The sequence below is a fragment of the Corvus kubaryi genome, unplaced genomic scaffold (assembly GCF_017639235.1).
Source record: "Corvus kubaryi isolate FWS band 111438036 unplaced genomic scaffold, C.kubaryi_AGA036_p1.0 64950, whole genome shotgun sequence".
Lineage (NCBI taxonomy): Eukaryota > Metazoa > Chordata > Aves > Passeriformes > Corvidae > Corvus > Corvus kubaryi.
In genome coordinates this window covers 83,499-103,331 of record NW_024581633.1, presented here as the reverse complement: position 1 = coordinate 103,331, position 19,833 = coordinate 83,499, and the positions used below count along the sequence as shown (strand labels likewise).

The 19,833-nt window shown below is 48.5% G+C and overlaps 1 long non-coding RNA gene across 1 annotated transcript; it reads left to right on the top strand.

Annotated features, from left to right (window-relative positions):
• Positions 1-202: 202 nt before the first annotated feature.
• Positions 203-3,534, top strand: LOC121672772. The gene is made up of 2 exons (XR_006018987.1): positions 203-1,021; positions 3,126-3,534. It is a non-coding gene; the product is annotated as an uncharacterized LOC121672772 (long non-coding RNA).
• The last annotated feature ends 16,299 nt before the right edge of the window (positions 3,535-19,833 follow it).

The following is a 19,833-nucleotide window of genomic DNA, read 5'->3' as shown; positions in this document are numbered from 1 at the left end:
AGCATCCTGCCACCTCCTGCTGAGCAGAATCACGCTCTTCAGCAAAGGTTACAATTTTCCACTTACACTGGATCAGAAGTCCCTGAATGGCTAAATTCAAATGCTGATCACTGCAAAGGATTTTTAAGAAGTTGGGTTTTTTTCTCCCACCAACTTTCATAGTTCACAAGAAGCATTTCCCTCACAGAAGCCTGGTCCAGAACCAGGGAAGGCTTGCCATTGATTTCCACAGAAATATGATCAGATCCCCCAGTATTCACCATCTTACTGGGTGTGTAATTGGGTGCAGATGAGGGGAGCCAGCAGAGAGCTTAAGGACACAGGTTTGGGCATGGAAACGAGTCAATATGTGAAGGTACTCTTTGTTTCACTTTGTCTACTCTTCCTCTTCTTTCTCCAAGGGAAACGGGAAAATCAAATGGGTCTGCTCAAGGAGGGCCAAGTCCTCTCCAGTGACTCCCTCCTTGCTTCAGCCTCTTGACATCTGCTCTGGCACTGCTCCACACTGTCACCTGTCCAGGGACAGCCTTCTCAGGAGAGGGGGACAGCTCATATTATGATGATTAGACAAGGAGCAACCAAAACCTCTTTGCACCATCTGTAACCTGGTTGTTGTCAGGGTCTTTCCTTCTGGGTGGGAAGCAGCCCTGTCAGCAAGAACCATGTCAGAGCCTTGGTGACTGGAAGTCACGATCTCCCCACTGCCTTACCTTGTCTTTTGATTTTTCACTTTGACTCATTGCTCCCAGTCATCCCTGTCGTCAATAATAAGAGGTGCTGGGGCACATTTTACAAATATGTGTGCCTAATCATCTTGATATCTGAGAGGAGCCATGTAGATAAGAAGAGCTTTTATCTCCTTTTCACAGCGGCAGTGTGAACCCTCCAGGGCTGCACAGGATGACTGCAGCCACACAAGGTTCCAGCAGCAGCATGCACCCGGTTATGCAAAAAAAAGAGGAGAAAAGCCCTTCCAGTCTGCACCGGCTGGATTTAACCTCATGCACCGCTTCAGGATCTGGTGAGTCCCACCAAGTCTGTTATTGTAGACTCAAGATAACCTTCCCCCACTTTGATGTAGCTCTCCTTGGCTCATCCTTACCTGGAAAGGACACAGCCAGCCTTCCTGGCTACTTTGGTACATGCCATTGCAAATCCACCCTGCCTGGAATGTGTGGCTCTCCTCATCCCACTGTGAAAGGCCATCCATGCCCCCGTCATTGGTTTCTTTCATGTACAACAAATTGTACTTATAACAGGAAAGCCCAGGCAGAATTCCCCTGAGAGTCTGAAATGACATTTCTCAGGATCTGACAATAAAACACCACTTGTGCTCTGCCTCTCATCTGTTCACCCTTTCAGTTAAGCTTTCACTCTGTGCATTAGAGAAATGAGTCATCTTCACCATCTCTTATGCACTCACATTCGCAGTACCTTGCCTTAATCTTCAGTTTTTCACTATCACCTGAAATATATGCTCTTTAATATCTAATATTACTTTATGGGGAAAAAACACTAAAAAATCAATCACACTTGTAACGAGAAGCTTCCAAAGACTCTAATCCTAAAATGCACTCCTATAATACCACAAGGGAATCTCCATGCTCAGTATTAAAAGGATAATTTTTCAGTGCATCCCCAGTTTCCCAGATACACATAGCTCTTCATTTTCACCTGCAAATGACTCCATAGATTAACAGAGAGACAAAACTCAATCAAGCATGTCTGTCATTGCGATTATGGCCTGGCTGTAAAGCAATTTCACAGAATGGCAGAGGACCATGATATACCTACCACAGCTTAAAAGCCTTCTTCATTGCACCAGATTTACATAACTTTATTCAGTGTTGTAGGTTCAGAAAAAAATTCATATTTGCCAATAGGGATGGGAAATGAGCAAAGCAGTGACACTGGAGGTAGTTTATCATTTGAATTGGGTTCTGCACCTGCAGAATTCCCCTCTTGCTTTTTTGGCAACACCTTGTGTCTTGCACAGACCCAATAACTGTAAGGGACTATTTCTGTATTTATATTTTCTATCTAATAAAAAATAGTAGTAAGTTGTAAAGATTGAATTAGAGACCACAGTGGTTTTCAATTTTGACTCAGGCTGTGGAGTTCAGTGGGGAAAATGTAGCCCTTAACTCTACACCAAGAAAATACACCAAGATCCTTGTGCTCTCTGCTTGAAGTTCTTCCAGAGTTACTTTAGCATGCTTTCAAAAAATTGTCCCCAGTGGCAATTTCAGAGCCATATATATCAATTCAGATTGCCATGTACAGCCATTTGCAAATTCTGACATGCCCTCAAATCCTAAATCTGACTTAAAATTTCTTCAAGCAGTTTCTGACAGTTTAAGCAAGAAATGCGGACTTTTGAAATGAAAACTGAAATTCTCACTCTTGCGAAAACACTAAGTGATATGAGAGTTGACATGTCAATCATCCTGGCTCCAGAATAATCGTTCATGCTTATTTTACTGGGAAATGAGCAGGTGTGCAAAAGCTCCTGCTGAGCCCCTGCACCTGCAGGAAACAAAACTCTCCAGCAGTCACAAGAATTTGCCCCAGTTCTGCTGCAGAGCTGGTGGGTTCGGGTTGCTCTGGCCCACGCAGAGCATGGTTGGGTGATGCTGCACCATGTTCTTGAAAGAAAATGGGCACAAATCATAGAGTCAGAGATTAACTTAGGTTGGAAAAGACCCAAAGATCATTGGGTCCAACCATTAACCAACACTGCCAAGTCCACCACCAAACCATGTCCGTAAGTCACATCAGGAGTCTCTCCACACTGGCAAATTGGCTGTGCTTTGAAAACTCAAAATAGCCAGCCCTGATTTGGTCAAATCAATGCAACCAAAGGTAGTGTGGAGACTTTCAAAAAGCTGATCACATTTTCTAAGGAACAGCTGAATCATGCCATTTTCAGAGAGAAAGCCACAATGATTCTTGGCTGTGCGCAACTTGTTCCCGTAAGGGCAAGGGAAAAACCCAGGGCCAGGGCTGCCTCTTCAGGGTGGCTGGTCAGGTGTGCTGATTTTTGTTCCTTATTATGAAAACTATCTTTTGCCTTCTTCAATAGAAGATAGAAATTTGATGCCATTTCATTTTGTCTTTTTCCCCAGATCCTCATACTTCAAGGCTAAAGCTGAGCTCCTGGAATGACTCTGGAGCTGAAACATACACCTAAGTACTTGGCTGAATCAGTCCCTCTCCAAGTATAAGAAGGAAGATATTCAGGCTTTCTAATTCAGCAGCACAGCAGGGAAACTGCTTGTCTCTGCATGATTGTGTAATTGCTTTTCAAAGAGAGAAGTGAGTTTCTCTATCCACATTGCACTAACAAACCTCAGAAGTCACTTTGGTCTCCCAGCCTAACTTTCAAGATTATTTGTTATGGATAAAAAAAAGACACTTCTATTTCCATAGCTGACAAGCTTTGCCTCAGGGCATGCATTTATTTTCCATGCTGTTGATCTATTCCTCCCTGTATCAGGCTAATTCATCAGATTAATAAAGGACGATTTAGCTTCCTGCAGGGTGTTATTGATCTCTTGGGGAACATGGCAGTTGTTTGCTATGCCCCCTTTCCTCTGAGCAAAAGGGATGATTTTTAAATATTTCTAGTGCTTGAAGGCTACAGTTGGTTCTCACCAAGCAGCTACAGAGGAGCAAAAGGCAGCAGCAAAGGGGAAATGTAAAATGTATCACCTGAACCCCTCTTTCCCCACCTCTGTATTCATCCGTGTGTCCAGAGCACACAAAGCCCCAGCAAGGAGGTGGGAGTGAGCACCTGGCTCCCACAAGAGGCTTCGGGAAGACAAGGCACATCTGGGTTGAGCTGGCACGCATTTCATCCACCCACACCAGGCATTATTTGAAACACTCAGCTCAGTTCATAGACTATCAGGTCAGAAAGGCTCCCTGTATCAGCCCTGTCTCAGACCCCGCTAGGTTCTGCTACAGAAATCTTCATGTGTCATCCAACACAGAAACAAGAGTGTCTCCTTACCGGTGCCAAACTTCCTCCCTCTATCCCACCAAAATCATTCCTTTACCTTCAAGTTACAGTGCTGGATGAGGAGCTTTAATTCTCCATAATCTCTCAGTTGTTCTCTGGCTCCCTGCTTTTCTGGGCACCAATCCCTGTCCTGCAAACACAGCCTGGCTCCTGACTTCCAGAATACATGGCTTGATGCTTGACCTTATTAAAAAACAAACAAACACCGTTTATTTATGCCAAGCTAGAAAGCCCAAATGTTCAGCCTCGATGACTTACTACCTCATTCTTCACCTTTCTTCTGATTTTATGTCATCTGTGGCGGTTTCATTTTCTCCCCAAAACCACAGACAGAAGTGTTAAACGTTGACAGAGCAAGACCTGAGCCCCACCAGAGCTAGGCAGACACAATACCTTGCTCCTGTGTTTGCAGCAGCTCTGCTGTGAGGCTTGTAAATCCCTTGCCTTGAAATCCACTCAGTATGTGCTACATTAATTTTATATACTTCTAATTCCTTAATCAACAGTTTTGAAGAAACAAATATCTCTGTAAATTACAACAACATTATTACCTTTAGCAGTCGAATTTGAAATCTCATTAAAAAGATATGAAGTTCTCTTCTGTAACCCTACAGTGAATGGAATAACTTGGAACAGATCCCCATCCTTTGTTAGTCCTACCTTTCCATATGCTGTTCCATGTATGTCTAGGTCTGGTTTCCAAGCTTGCTTTCACTCCTGCCCATCTGTGATGGCCCAAGCACCACTGACAATCACTATGACCACTTCTGAGAGCTGTGTGGCCAGTATCAGTGACCAGTGGTGGCCTGTGCTATGCTGCATACTCAGGGTCACTGTGGAACACTCCCATCTTGCAGTATGACCACAGCTGAAATTGGTTTCCCCCAAACATGACACATTTATTGAACGTTTCTGCAAGGTTCAAGTGTCTTTTCTGCATCATCAGTGGCTTTTCTGCTTTATCAAAAGATCTTTTTTGCAGGGCTCAGCTGGTACCTGACGGAATAAATGCCTTTTCTTCCCAATATATTCTGAAAATTACTGAGCTCTGCTTGTATCATTTTCCTTCCCATAAAAAGGAAGCCCCATTTCCTCGAGTATAGAAAAGTTTTGGAAACAGAATTAGGCAGGGAATTGTTTGAAATGAAGGGGTCGGGGAGTGGTTTCTCCCAGTGGCAGGGGCTGTGTGTGATCAAACCGGGTGATCAAAGACAGGCCCCACCCCTGAAGCTGCCCGTGTCTGCTCCCATTCAGACACATTTTTCATCATTATCCCTTAACCCCGCAGTTTCCAGTCCCACTTAACAAGGCTGTGTTTATTTGTCTGATTTTTGGCATGACAGATAAAACATAGCTATCCCAAATTTCAGTCCATAAATCCCAGTAAATAGATTGGATGGACCTAGATTAAAAAGGAAAATAACTGCAGAGACTTTATTTTGGAAACAAAATGAAAGGCTTTAAAACTGATTTGCTGATATGTCATTTGTTTGATGTCATCCCTCTATAAGTGGGTTATGATTGTTCTCACGAATGCAAAATGATATGCAAATATATCCATCACGTCCTGCTGCTTCCAGTTTTATCTGCCTCTTTCCTAGACTCTTCTTTCCCTTCCCCCAGAGTCTCCCAGAAGCATTTGTCCCACTTGCATTTGTCCCAGAAGCATTTTGAGAAGCATTTGTCCCACTTGCAAGGCCAGGGACAAAGGGAGTGGAAAAGGCAAAGAAAACCACCCTACACCTCTTCTGACACATACATGTTTTGTGATGGTTTATGTCCCTGTCACGTGGCATGCAGTTTCATTTCTGCCCTTGAAAAACACCTGAAAAACCATTGCCAGTATACATTCTTCCTTGACAATTTTTCTCTGGTTACAGAAAACACAGAAAGTTTTTAGTTAGCCATCCTCCCTCCAAGAGTGACAGCTTCTCTGTCCCAGGTGTTTTGGAGCAAGCAGGACTCACCAGAACTGTCAGAATTTTTTCCTTAAACACAGAGCAATTAGTAGCACAAAAACAATCAATGCTCTCCTGCAGGAAGGGAAATTTGAGTGGGATTTTTATCTCTTTTTCTTCACAGTGCTACACATAATCTTTAGGTTCCCCAGAACAAGACTGTGCTCAGGGTGAATCCCAGCTCCAAAATGATGGAGTTTGTGCCCAGAGGTGGATGTGGCAAATCTGTACCTGGGAGTGCTGGCGAGGGGCTTGGAGCCGTGTGCCAGCTGCTCTCCTGCTCTGCCCCCTCGGAGAGTTCCACCACCGTGGGTGGGTGCGGGGCAGGGGCCAGGACTGGCCATGCCCCGTGGGGTGTCTGGTGCTTGGGCTGCCTCCAGGTCCTGTGCTGGCAGCTCTGTGGGAAGCGGCTGCTGCTCCTAATTAAACAGCACAGATCCATTCCTGCTCATCAGTCTGGCGGCCGTAAGCCCTCCTACCGCCTCGGGGCTGGAATTAATGCTGCTTCGAGACAACATAAATTGCAGCTTGAAAAAGGCAGATCAGATGTACACTTACTGCCTTTAAAAGGCTTTAAATTTGCTTAGAATTGAAAAAGAAAAGGAAATCTACCACGGAAGACCCAGATACAGCTGTAAAGGGCTGAATGCAAATTACAGGGTGAAGTTGAACTCATCACGAAGTTGCTTTAGGACTTTGCAATGCACACCCACAACACTGTCCCTTTGCAAGGGACACAGAAGCTGACTCTGCATAATGGCCAAATTTTAAAGCACTGTCATATTAAGAAACGTGGCTTTGAAATACTGGATGTCTCTTGAATAATTTCAGGTCTGTTTTTATAATGCAGAATCAAAAGATTTGAAGCATGAAAACAGAACTGAATTGCAGAAACTTTGGATATCCTCGGGGAAGGGGAGGGGAGGGGAGGGGAGGGAAGAGGAGAGAGGAGAGAGGAGAGAGGAGGGAGGAGAGAGGAAAGAGGAGAGAGGAGAGAGGAGAGAGAAGAGAGAAGAGTTGTGGGTGGGGGGACAGGGAGAGGTGACAGGGGTTAGGTGGAAGCATGTCACCCTTCTGGGGGTCCCAATGATGTCTCACGTATCCCCTCCATCTGGTCTGCTGGTGGTGAGGGTCCCCTGTTGCCGCTGTGGCCACGCCATGCCAAAAAGTATAGAATAGAATCCAGGGGATTAATATACCTTTGGGCCAGGTGGGAACGCCCACGTGCCTCCCTTGCAGGGGGCCAGTTTGACACTGTCCCTTGCAACACTGTGGATCTGTTGCATCATGCTGCAGTGCTCTGGTGCAGGGTCTGGGACACCCTTGGGGGGGCCTTTGATGGGTCATGACACCCCTCTGCTGTCCCTCATGTGGATTCAGCTTTTACTGGGGCGAAGGGGCCCCACAGCTGAGCTCCTCTGCCTCTCACCAGAGGCTTTCTCACCACACATCCAAAGCCTCTCTCCCCCCTCTCGTCCCCCCCCCCCCCCTTTTGGTGTGAGGGTCTGTTCGAGCCTGGCAGCTGATAGCCCTGGGGCTGTGGTCTGCACCCCAAAGGTTTTAAGCTTGATCCCTCTGTGAATGTATTCTTTTCTCCCCAGACCTGAGTTTACTTTATCTTATCTCCATCAGGAGGGGTCCAGGGCCTCAGTCAGAAGGCCTATTCAGGGTGTGGTGGTCTTCTCTGCAGCTTTTGTAATACAGTTTTGCTATAATAGGCAAAGGTCCTTCATGAAGATGTTTAAACCATAAATTATTACATTCAGTCTCTGACATATCTTCCAGCTGAAGAACAGACCAGCTCACAGGGAACACAACCAAATGTCCATTGATTTGCTCTCCCAACTACCTTCCATGGAAGGGTGGGAAGAGAAGGCAGAGCAGGGAACTCACAGCAGAAGGATCATGGAAGTCTGTGACAAGATGCTGAAGTCACCAACTCTTTCTGCTATCATGAAGAACCAGGAGAGAGAACTCTCAGCCCCTGAGCATTTCAGGTCAGTGCTGGGGACCCACACACATGGTAGCCATGAAACACGAAGAGACAACAGAGTGTTACAGTCCCATTTCAGCATCATTAGCAGGGCACTGGTGTCATGGCGACTGAACAACTCTCATATAAAATCTTCTTCTGAAACAATAGCCATAGACAAAGATCTTTCTCTGTATGAACGATGGTGTATTATTTTCCTTTTAATTGCATTGATTTACACTGAAAGCTTTAAACATCAGCCTAATAATTATCATAAACCAATTTGTCATCAGGAATACAATAAACCATTGTCTGAGCCAGTGCTTACAAGGAGGTGATTCTCCTGCATCAGAGGAACTGGAAAGAAATGAGAAGCAACACTTAAATATGCCAGACTGCATCCAGGTTGCTGCAGTTAGGGGAAAAAATTATGTGAATGATTGCCAATAAACATGATGGTAGGTAAAAACCTTCAGAGCCAGCAGTAGTGTTTATTTATGGAGAAATGCCTAGATGGTGGTCAGGGGCTGGCACCCACCCTCACTGACCTGCCCTGGTTGGAGTCAGGGGTCACCCTGCTGCCCTCGCACCTTCTGAAGGGCTCTCCTGCGAGACTGCTGAAGGGGACCTGTGTCCCAAATGCTCCTCCCCAGAGCTGAAACCAGGGAATGGCAAGTGTGTGGCCACGGTTTGTGTGATTGCTGGTGGCACTGCGACCTGCTGCCTTTCTGCCCTGTCACTCACTCCCTCTTCCCTTGCTCACCATCTGTGATGACATTTCCGCTCACAGAGAGACATCAGCAAATACCTTTGGAATGAAACTTCACACTGCTCCAATCCCTGCTCTTAGAGAAGGTCTGACTATTTAAAACCAGCACAAAAAAAACCTGGCTAGAGGCATGGAAAATTTTAGATAAAACAGTTGCAGCCTCAGCTCTGAGACACCCTGACAAAGGGAGAGCAACATGAGACACGTTCTAGGTAGAGCTGCTGGGCCAGGGCTCACTCCGGGGGGACAGGCTAGGGTTCCCCACAGCCTGGAGAGGAGGTGGAAACGATGTGTGCTCTGAGCCACCCAGATACCTGCAGGAGTGAGACGGATGCAGCAAAAGAGAGCTGTAACAGGGTTTGAAGGTTTTGAGCTCCTCTGACAGTCAGGTGCTGTAGTGCACCTTATCTGTGTGAGATCTCGCAGCAGCGAGTGCTTCACAGCCCCATCACACCCAGCTCCGCCTGCGGCATCACCCCAGGTTTTACTACCACTGCAAAATTTCCACTCCACGACCGGTGTCAGCAGAATCGGCTTTATTTTGCAGAGTGATCTTGAAATGTACACGGTGGTTTGTAGGGGTGGGATGAAGCCCCGACAGGACGATGATCTCAGGGAAGTTTCCAGGCAAAGGCACATCCCAGGGCGGCGGCTGGAGGGGCACTCCATGCCTACTGCCTCAGGAGCTGCCAGCTTTGCCCACCAGGGGCACAGAGGTGCTCAGCGTGGCAACAGGGACACCCCGAGAGTGACAGCCCCTGCCCTGGGTGCAGTCAGCACTGCCCTGTGCTGCATGGGCGAGATCTCAGGTGGCATTCTCTCTCCAGGAGGGAAACCCTTGCTTTCCACAAATCCATTGATACCTCAGGATTTTCATTTGATATCCCTGACCTACGCAGCTGCCCTGGGCTGCCCAGCAGAAGGCTCTGGGACTGGGGCTGTGACTTGAGCCGGGTGGAAGCAGCAGCACAAGGAACATCTTCCATGGGGCTGGGGCTTTCTGCCTTCACCACAGCATTCATTTCAGCCTCCAGCCCTTCGTATAAAGCATCATCAAATAATTTACAGGAGGTGTCAGCTGCAGACTACAGCCAAAAGGAAGGTTTATTTAAGACACCATGTGGATTGTTATACAAGATCCTGATGGATTATTCCTATCTGAGAATTTACAGATACTTCAGGAGCATGGCCAACAATTTGGATTAGTTGAGATTAAATTCAGACTGGGTTGGTTTTCCTCCCTTAGGAAATCTCAGCCCCAGGTCTACAGATATTTTTTGAAGGCAAGATGTAGACAAAAACAACTTTTACACTTTCCAGCAGGCACCTGAAGTACTTTTCCATCAATCACCTTTGATATACAGAGGCAGAAGTGTGAGCTACTTCATTAAGAGCCCTCACACATAACTGGGTACATTTACATATTAATCAGACATCTGAGCTGCTAATCTTTCTATCTTATATGCTTCTGTAACCATTAGTCAGAGCCAGGTGCTCTGGTAAATACTCCAGGTACCACCAAGTGCTCTAAAATCAAGATGAGTGTGGATGACAGGGAAAGGCTCATATTTACAATGCTGCTGGTAGAGCCAAGCACTGTTAGCTCTGCCACAGTAACATAAATACACATATCTGACACCAGGAGCTTTAGTCCAGTGGGAGCACTGAGCAAAGCGAGGCACTCCCACTGCCAAGAGACTTCTGTGATTCCCACAGAAATAAAGACTGGTTCCAGTTCCACCTTCTCCAGGCTCTTTGCTAGTGTCTGAGCAGCACTGGGCACCTGGCACAAGACCCTGGGAATAAAGGAAGACAGAGAAGCTGTCTCCCTCCACCCCTGATAGCCCACAGCCCAACCCTGCTTGTCCCCCAAGGGCAGCAGCTGCCCCACACCTTAACCCAGGACTCAGTGGGGTGGAAGAGCTCAGCCTCAGTTCTTACCATAGAATCATAGAATCACAGAATTCAGACTTGAGAGATCATCTTGTTCATCTTGCCATGGGCAGGGGCACCTTCCACTATCCCAGGTTGCTCCAACCCCATCCAACCTGGCCCTGAACACTTCCAGGGATGGGGCAGCCACAGCTTCTCTGGGCAAACTGTACCAGGGCCTCACCACCCTCACAGGGAAGAAAGAATTAGTCTTTCACAAAGTTCAGATGGTTTTCTGGACAAGATTTGGTGCCTGGGTAAATCAGTCATAGCAAAAGTGGTGGAAGCAATGAGGGACATGGGGAAACTGCTCCAAAGTCAGTAGTTACTGAGCTGAACAGACATGGAACTCGACAGAGGATGCGGTCAGTGGCTCCACAATCAAGCTGCTGCTCACTGTGGGGCACCCAGCACCAGTCTCAGGTACAGCACAGTAGTTGCTTGGTTTTCTGTTCAATCTGTTCATTTGCCATTCCAGCACCTGCAAATCCACATCCTCAGCTTCCCATCTCCCTCCCTCCAGCACCTCTCATCCAGCTCTCCACCTGGCTTGTGTGGTACCTGGCTTTGAGCTGCTGAATTAAATTCTCTCCATCCTCCAAGAGCAGACAACATTGTGAAGTTTAACCCCTGGGTGTGAGGTTCGACCTTCAGGTGCCTGTTCCTTGGCACCACACACGTCGCTGCTGCCTCCACCCTGAGGCTGGGCATACACTGTGAGCAGGGCCCAGGGACAGCCAGTGCCCAGTGGTCACACACTGACAGCTGCAGACTTACACAAAAACCCTGAACACCTATAATTGCCTTTGCCAAGGAAGTGATCTGTGGTACTGCTTCCTCCTTGCAGACCCATCACAGTTTACATTTCCTGGGCTTTAGTTAAACAAAAGAAAAGCAATGTGTGTGTCTTCAGTGATCACACAGGCTCTGCAGAGCACTCTGATCTTCCCTGCTTTGGGCCTCCAAGGTTTTTTTACCACTTCCTCCAGATTAAAATGATGGAAAGGCTAGCCAGATCCTGGAGAATGGCTTCATGCTTTTGCCATGGAACATCACCTGGGTTACCTGCAGCTCTCAGTGCTCCCTGTGGCACCAAGCTGGCCTTGCTGCCTGGCCCCAGCACAGACACCCAGCTAGCAGCACACTCCGTGCTGCTGCCCTGACAGCCCAGCACCTCTCCCTCATGTCCAAGCAGCCCCTCAGATCCCCACCAGCAGCTCTGCTCTGCCCTGCCACCCCCGGCCCATGGCAGCAGGAAGGTGCTGAAGCAAAGGGATGCTTTGGAGACCATGAGTCTCTCCACAGTCTGTTCAAGACCCACAACCAAGAAGTTTTACCAGTGGATGTGGTTCTTAGAGGAGAGCCTGGATGCCCCGCGGATGCCATTAGAGCCCATCCCAGCAGCTGGAGACATTCCTATTCCTCACCCCATAGGAAAGGCAGATTTTGGAAACCGCTAGCAATTTATGCTTCTTGTCTGGAGAGCCTGCACATAGCACTGGTGCTTTACAGCCAGTGGACCTCTCCTCCATCTTTAACTGCTCTTTATAATGTTTTATTGATTGGTTTTGTCAAACTATTTTATTGATTGGAAGTATTTCCAGCCTCTGCAGTCTAGGCATAAATGTTAAAGAGGAGATGAGGAGACACAGGCTTTATGATGGAGCCCTGGCTCAGCCTTGAGTCTGGCTGAAGACCCATCCCTGGCCCAGTGGTCTTGCTTGACCCAGGCCAAAAACTGGGAGAAAGGAGCTGGGATGCAGTAACATCCATGTCTGTATCTCTACCTTCCAGACAGAGGCACAAGTACAGCAGCCCTGTCTGAGCTGAAATAAAGCCTTGGCCATGACTGACCCTGTGTAGAGGTGCTCGATGGATAAGGAGGGGCCACAGCCACCACAGGCAGAGCAGGGCCACACACAGCCTGGGACACTTCCAGAAACATGGGGGCATGGAGGCGGGTGAGGTTGCTGTCTGAAATACCACCCTGACATGTTATTGGTACCTCACATCTCACCCCCATCTCCTGGTCTCATCAAGAGGCAGATGGATGCTCCAGCACTCACATGGCCCTGCCTCACTGCCCCCCAGTCACTTGCCTTGCTGGAGCACCCCTGTGAATTGCAAGAGCGACTCCGCTAGGTCTGACGTGGAGGGTTCAGGCTGGCCTCTTTCCTGGGATGCAGTCCAGTAATGCCTGCTTTGTCTGGCTCAAAACAGAGGGGTGTACCCAGGGTGAGATGGGCACAGCTTGCTTTTGGGTCAGGATTATTTATTCATTATTATTTATTCATAATTTTTAAATGAGCTTTACAGCTCAGTTCTGATTTCTGGCATTTGCCTCTCCTAGGAGTATGTAAAACACCACAACGAATGCAATGGGGGAAACCTCTAGCCTCTGAACCACCAAACTGCTGAACTATGGTCACATTGACCACATTTACACAGGGCAGAGCATCTCTGTTCCTTGCAGAGCAGCAGCAGCAGGCATTACCATGAGGAAAAGCTGGTTACACCAGATAGGAGCATGTATGATGTGGGCATTTCCATTTCACATGTGAACCATTAACAAATAAATAAAAGAGACCATAGAAAGCATTTCTCATAGGAAGCCCAACTTTCTCCTCCAAACCCCCAGCTAGAATGTTTTACCTTTGCTGTGTTTTTTCAGTTGTTTGGTTCAAGCAGTGGAAAGAACCTGTCTTAACTGAGCCATACTTTGGCTGGTGCTTCTTTCTAACAGCATATATTGGTATTTTCCTATAAAAACCCAAGGTCACATGAGCAAGACACTGGGGATTTTCCATGGGATCAGCCAAGAGCAGTCAACACAGGGAACAGGAGGCCTTTGGTCTTGCTGCCTTATAGGAAAACGATGCTTCCACCTGGATCCTACAGTGTGGATTTCATGGCCTTTTCTACCCCTCAAGAACAGGACCCCCCTCCCCCCTTTCCTGCAGGAAAGCAAGGCTGAGTCCCCACTCTTATTGAGGAAACCCCAATTTCCATTTCATTCCATCGTCTCTTTGCAGCTGCAGGGAGCAGTGCCCTTCTCCACCTGCCTGAGCCCCAGAAGTGCTCCAGGGGGAAGGAAAGGTCCAACCCTCACCTGCAGGAAGGAAATAGAGTTACTTTAAAATCATTGTTAAGTACAGTTATTTAATAGCGTCCAAAAGCTCCACTGCCCCCCAGCCCTCAAATTACATATATCACATGAAATTCACACAGGCCACTGCTGGGAAGGGTGGATGAAGCTATTTTTTCCCTTTTTATCAGAAAAGGACATAGAGCCAGAAATATTGGCAAAGCCAGCTGTCCTTCAGACAGTGGATTCCACAGATAAGTCACTCCCCAACAGTGTGCAGCACAGATCTGCCCGTGTAAGTGGCCCCGTGGGGACTGTCACACGCTCCTTCACAGAGCGGTGCTGCTACGGGGCAAACCCATGCAATGCACATGAAAACTCATCTTAACACTCACATTTTCCAGTCTTGATTGAGACTCTTGAAAGCAATGGAGTGATTTCCTTTGCCTCAGGTGTCTGCATTACACTGATCCATGGGGCTTGTAGGGCACCACTGAGTGGTCCTCCCCTTCGAGTTGCACAAAGGCCCCCCAGTATTAAGCACCACCCAAGGGGGTCCAAAAGATCAAACACTGAGTGTTGTCTCTAGGGGGAAGCAGCAGAGCTGTGTTCTTGTCCAGCCCCTCTATTCCATCTCTTTGATTTATTTACCTAAGTGCTGCCAAGTCTCCAGTTCCACCAAACCATGAGGAAAGCAGACACAGTGCTCCTCTTTCCCCTCCAGCATCCACCAGCATCTACAAGTGACCCAAAGCACAGAGGGAACAGGCCTGTGTATATTCTTGGTGGCTGTGGTTGGCTGGAAGGGTCCTGGGGCCCTGCAGGCTCTTAGCTCAAGGCAAATCATAGAATCACAGCATGGTTTGGGCAGGAGGGACCTTGAAGATCATCAGCTTCCAACCCCCCGCTATGGGCAGGGATGTCTTCCTCTAGACCAGGTTCCTCAGGGTCCCATCCAACTTGAACACTTCCAGGGATAGGGCAGTCACAGCCACAGCTTCTCTGGGCAATCTGTTCCAGTGCCTCACCACCCTCACAGGGAAGAATTTCTTCTTAATATAATCCAGACCCACCCTCTGACAATTTAAAGCCATTCCCCTTGTTCAATCACTGCATGCCCTTGTCAAAAGCCCCTCTCCAGCCAGAAGGTGCTACAAAGTCTCCCCGGAACCTTCTCTTCTCCAGGCTGAACAGCCCCATCTCTCAGCATGTCTCCATAGGAGAGGGGCTCCAGGCCTCTGAGCATCTCCCTTCATATGGTTTTTCATCTGGATATGGGACTTGCCTTCCCCTGTCCCCTTCTGTGAAAGGAGAGTAGAAAAGGGCTGAGCTGCAGCTCTCTTGGGAAAGCCAGGCTTGAACAGGAAGGGAAACAAAGGGATGAAGAAAAGTTTAACTGTTTTTCTCTCCAACATACTTGCACTCCAAACATAAATAAGTTAAAGATGCTAACATTAGATTTCAGTGCTTGCAAACATGGCATGGCTGGTTTGCAGTTCTGGGCAGACGGCTCAGGGCTGCTGCTGCCACTGTGCCCAGACACTTCTTGCTCCTCCATGCAAGCTTTGATGGCAGCTGATATTGCTCTGTGCCTAAAATATTTTAAATGGCTAAGCCACCCCAAATGTCTTGGCAGGGAACAAGGGTCTTGCATATAGATCACACCGCTATTTCTGGACTGTTCTATAAATATGCCTTTTCTCTGGAAAAAGCCTCAGCTGCAGAGGCCAAGCCTCTGCCCAGCACCTCACCTCTCCTTTTTGGAACTGGCCTCCTTTCTTCCCTAGGAAAATTCCTCCTAGATTAAAAACTGGTTCTCCCCAGATACAGCTATTGAGGGAGCTGGGGGGCACAGGAACCCACCCTTCCACCCAGTGCCTGCTGAGTGTGAGCTGCAAGGAGATTTATGTGCATTTCCTAGGGGGACGGGCTCCTACTGCAGGGCTCCTCGGGGCAATTTCAGCGCCTTCCCCAGTGCCAGCAAACGAAGCCCATTTTAGGGGACTACAGGACTGTCCCAGCAGTGCTGCCCCCGTTGCTCTGGGGCCCTATCCAGGCTTAACTCACTAATCCCCGACAGGCTGAAACCCTCCCTCCATGTCCCAGGGGCACAAGGCACAGCCATGGAGCATGTCCTGGAGCACCGCCGCAGTGGGATCACCACGGATTCAGCTTCAGAGCAGCGCAAACCCCACAGCTGCAAAGTGACAAAGCCTCACCTGGGGCGGGGGGAAATTTGTGTGCTCACTGCTTCCTTCCTTCATCCACTGCTCTGCTCCGCAGAGAGCCAGAGCCCAGACAGGCTCCTGCCGCCTCCTCCCAGGGATTTACCACCAAGCAGCACCTCGTGCAGCACAGATTTACACCGCCTGAACCCTTATTTACACTTCAATTCTGTCACTGCTCGTGCACAAACACAAATCACATTGCTTTCCCTAGACATTCTTGCCAGCAAGGCTGCACAGCTTTTCCCCCTGGTATTGAAGAGTGGAGTGCTATACTAGTAGATAGATATTAAAAATAAATAAATTGGGAAAAAATGCAGCAGCCAGCAGCTCTGATTGAAGATTAACAGGTATCTGGATTTTCAAAGAGATAATGCTTTAACTTAAGCACCTGAGTGACTGATCACATTTATAACACTGCTCATCTGCTTTGTACTTGAATCAGATTATGCACGTTTAAAAACCCATCCCCAGGTGAGTTTGGGGCTTTTTTGGAGATCTGGCATCAAAGCAGCAGACAGACAGGAGTCACAGGCCAAGCAATGAAACCCAGCAATCACTCCCTGAGTGCCACTGCTCGTGCCTGGTGCTTTGAACACAATTTGTAACAGAAATGCAAATATCTATTTTTTATTAGTGACCCAGCACAAACCACTTCACTCTGACCACAGAGATGCAGAGTGAGCAGTTCATCCGAACAAACATTTACTCAGGTGCCTGAAAGGCTGCAGAGCCCCAGAGCAAGAACAAAGCATTTAAAAAGAAAATCCACTTCTTTTTTCTTTCCCCTTCCTGAACCATCAAAAAAGGTCACAAAACCTTTGCGGACTTCTGTCACAAGCCCAGAATACAGTGGGCTTCCTCCCCAGCCAGCAGGGCCCTGTGCCAAGATGGTGTGAGTATTCAATCCCAGGCTCCGGAGCATGGAAAGCAGGACAGAGGTCTGTGCGATGGACAGACAGACACTCTGGCAACGTATGAATATCAGATGATACCTGGTGGGACTGATCTGCCCATCCCCACCAAAAACTGTGCCCTGGGGACAACACCCTCGAGCCGACCCCTCTTGAAGGCTTTCTTCTACCACCTCGCAGCCATTTACTCAGGACAGACCTAAATCTTTTTCCCTGCCTCCCATGGGGCAAGTGGGAAATGGAGCAAGGCAGCTGAGTGGTGTTCCCAATGTACCCAGAGAAGGGCCATGGAATTGGGGAAGGGTTTGGAGCACAAGTCTGAAGAGAAGCAGCTGGGGGACTCAGCCTGCTGAAAAGTAGTTTCGGGGGGATCTTACCACTCTCTAGGACTGCCTGAATGGAGATTGTAACAAGGTGGCAGTTGGGCTCTTCTGCCAGGTAACAAGTGACAGGATGAAAGGAAATGAAATCCCGTTGTGCCTGGGGAGGTTTAGATTGGATATTTGTGAATATTTCTCTGCCTAAAGGGTTGTCAAGCACTGAACAGGGCACTGCCCAGGGCAGTGGTAGAGTCCCATTCCTGAAGGGATTTAAAAGACATGTAGATTTGTCCCTTGGACATAGCTCAGTGGTGGCCTAGGTAGTGCTGTGTTAATGGTTGGACTTGATGCTCTGTGTTGGCTTTGCAAGGCCTGGTTTTTGGTAGCGTAGGGGCCACAGAGGTGGCTTTTGTGAGAAGTTGCTGGAAGCTTCCACCTTGTCCGGCAGAGCCAATCCCTGATGGCTCTGAAGATGGACATGCTGCTGGCCAAAACTGTGCCAATGAGAGATGATGGTATCGCCCTTGTGATAACATATTTAAGAAGAAAATCAAAACAAAGTACACACAGTTCTTTCCTAGCCAGAGAAGAGGAGGAGGTGAGAATATGTGAGGGAAACAACATGGACACACCAAGGTCAGTGGAGAAGGGAGGGGAGGAGGTGCTCCAGGCACTGGAGCCGAGATTCTTCTGCAGGCCATAGTGATGACCATGGTGAAGCCGCTGTGCCCCTGCAGTCCATGGGTCTGGGGGATGCAGAGATCCACTCAGAGCCTGTGGGGGAGGTGCCCATGCCAGAGCAGGTGGATGCCTGGAGGAGGCTGTGATCCAGTGGAAGACCCAGTGGAGACAGAGGGCCCTGCTCCCAGGCTGGAGCAGCCTGTCCTTGGAGGGCTGCAGCCCATGGAAGAGAGACCCACGGCGCAGCAGTTTTGGGAGGACCGGGTGTCCATGGGGGGAATTCACATTGCAGCAGTTTTGGCAGGACTGCTGCTCATGAGAGTGGACCCATGCTGGAGAAGTTCATGGAGAACTGTCTCCTGTGGGAGGGACCCCACGGTGCAGCAGGGGAAGGGCTCCTCTCCCTGAGCAGTAGAAGATGATCTCGGGTGATGAACTGACCAAACCCCCATGCCCTGTCTCCCTGCGATGGGAGGGGCTGGGGGAAGAAAAGGTGTTTTTAGGGGCTTATTTTACTTCTCATTATCCTTCTCTGATTTTGTCAGTAATAAATTCACTTTGTATCTCTAAGCCAAGCCTGTTTTGCCCTAGGAGTGTTTTTCTCCCAGTCCTTATCTCAACTCATGAACCCATAGTTAATTTTTTTTTTTCCTCTCCTCTGCCCAGCTGTGGCAGGGGAGGGTGAGTGAGCAGCTGTCACGGGTGCCTGGTATTTGGCCAGTGTCAAACCATGACATGGTCTTAGAGGTCTTTCCCAACCAAAATAATTCTACGGTTCAGTGTTTCCTGGGCACACAGCCCTGGGCCCAGCACTCGTGGCCCCTCACCCAGCAGGTGCAGCCCCCAGGGAATACAGCCCAGCCTGGGGTACAGCTGCACACAGTCAGGGACAGAAAACACTATTGTGCCTAACTGGGAGAAACCTAACCTGGAGGTGATGGACTAAATTAGTTTTTAAATCATTCACTTACTTCTTTAAAGGGAGGGCACTGCTGCCCAGCACACTGGAAATCCACAAGCTCTGGTTTCCACCCAGGTCTCAGCTCTTGCTCACAGTCAACTGGTTGTGGGTCTGGGGCCATCTGCAATCACCACCCCATCCCAGTGCCCAGGGACTCCCTAGGGACCTCCTCCGAATGGCTCCGTGCACACAGAGACTCAAACTGGCCATGCTCACTTGTGGGAGGGGCTGTGCCCATAGATGCTGCAACACCAGCAAACCCCTCTCCTGCATGGAGAAGGGCTGAGTATTCATCTGTGGGATCACATAGCTGGGGGCTGGGAGCCTGGAGAGGAGCCAGAGCCCAGCAGAGTCCCTGGAGTCGCTTTTCTCTCACCCACTGGGGTTTGAACCAAGACCCTACAACAAGCGAGACAGGGCCCCTCGTTCATCTGAGGCACACAGGATTTTGTGATGACAGACATTCAAAAAGCTGCAAGAGACTGACAGTGAGGAGCATCAGAGCCCCGCTGCCAGGGGAAGCTGTCCTGCCACAGGGGCCCATTCTGCGCAGGCAGGAGCTGCCTTTCCTGCCTCACCTACCTGAGCAGGGCTCCTGCTAGATTGGCATCACTGAGCAGGTTTATGCAGAGCTTTCTGCCTTCTGTGGCTTCCCAACTTCCTTTCCATTTTAGTGACTTCAGATTTTCCACCCAACACTAACGTTTCCTTCAAAGCCCAGATTTTTAGAGCAGCACCAGCAGTTTCCTCCTCAATCACATATCTCTCCACTAGCTGGCAGGTCCATTTTCCTTAATGGCTTCTTTTCCCAGGACATGCGTGGGTCCACCTAATCAACAAATAACCAGCTTGACTGGTATTAACAAATTACCCTGTTTTCCCCTGTCTTACAGTATTTTTTTTCATTTCCTAACCTGTATCTCATTTGATTCCCATCCCTCCTTTTATCCCCTCTCAGTCTGCCCCCTGCCAAATTCAATTACGAAAGAGACACT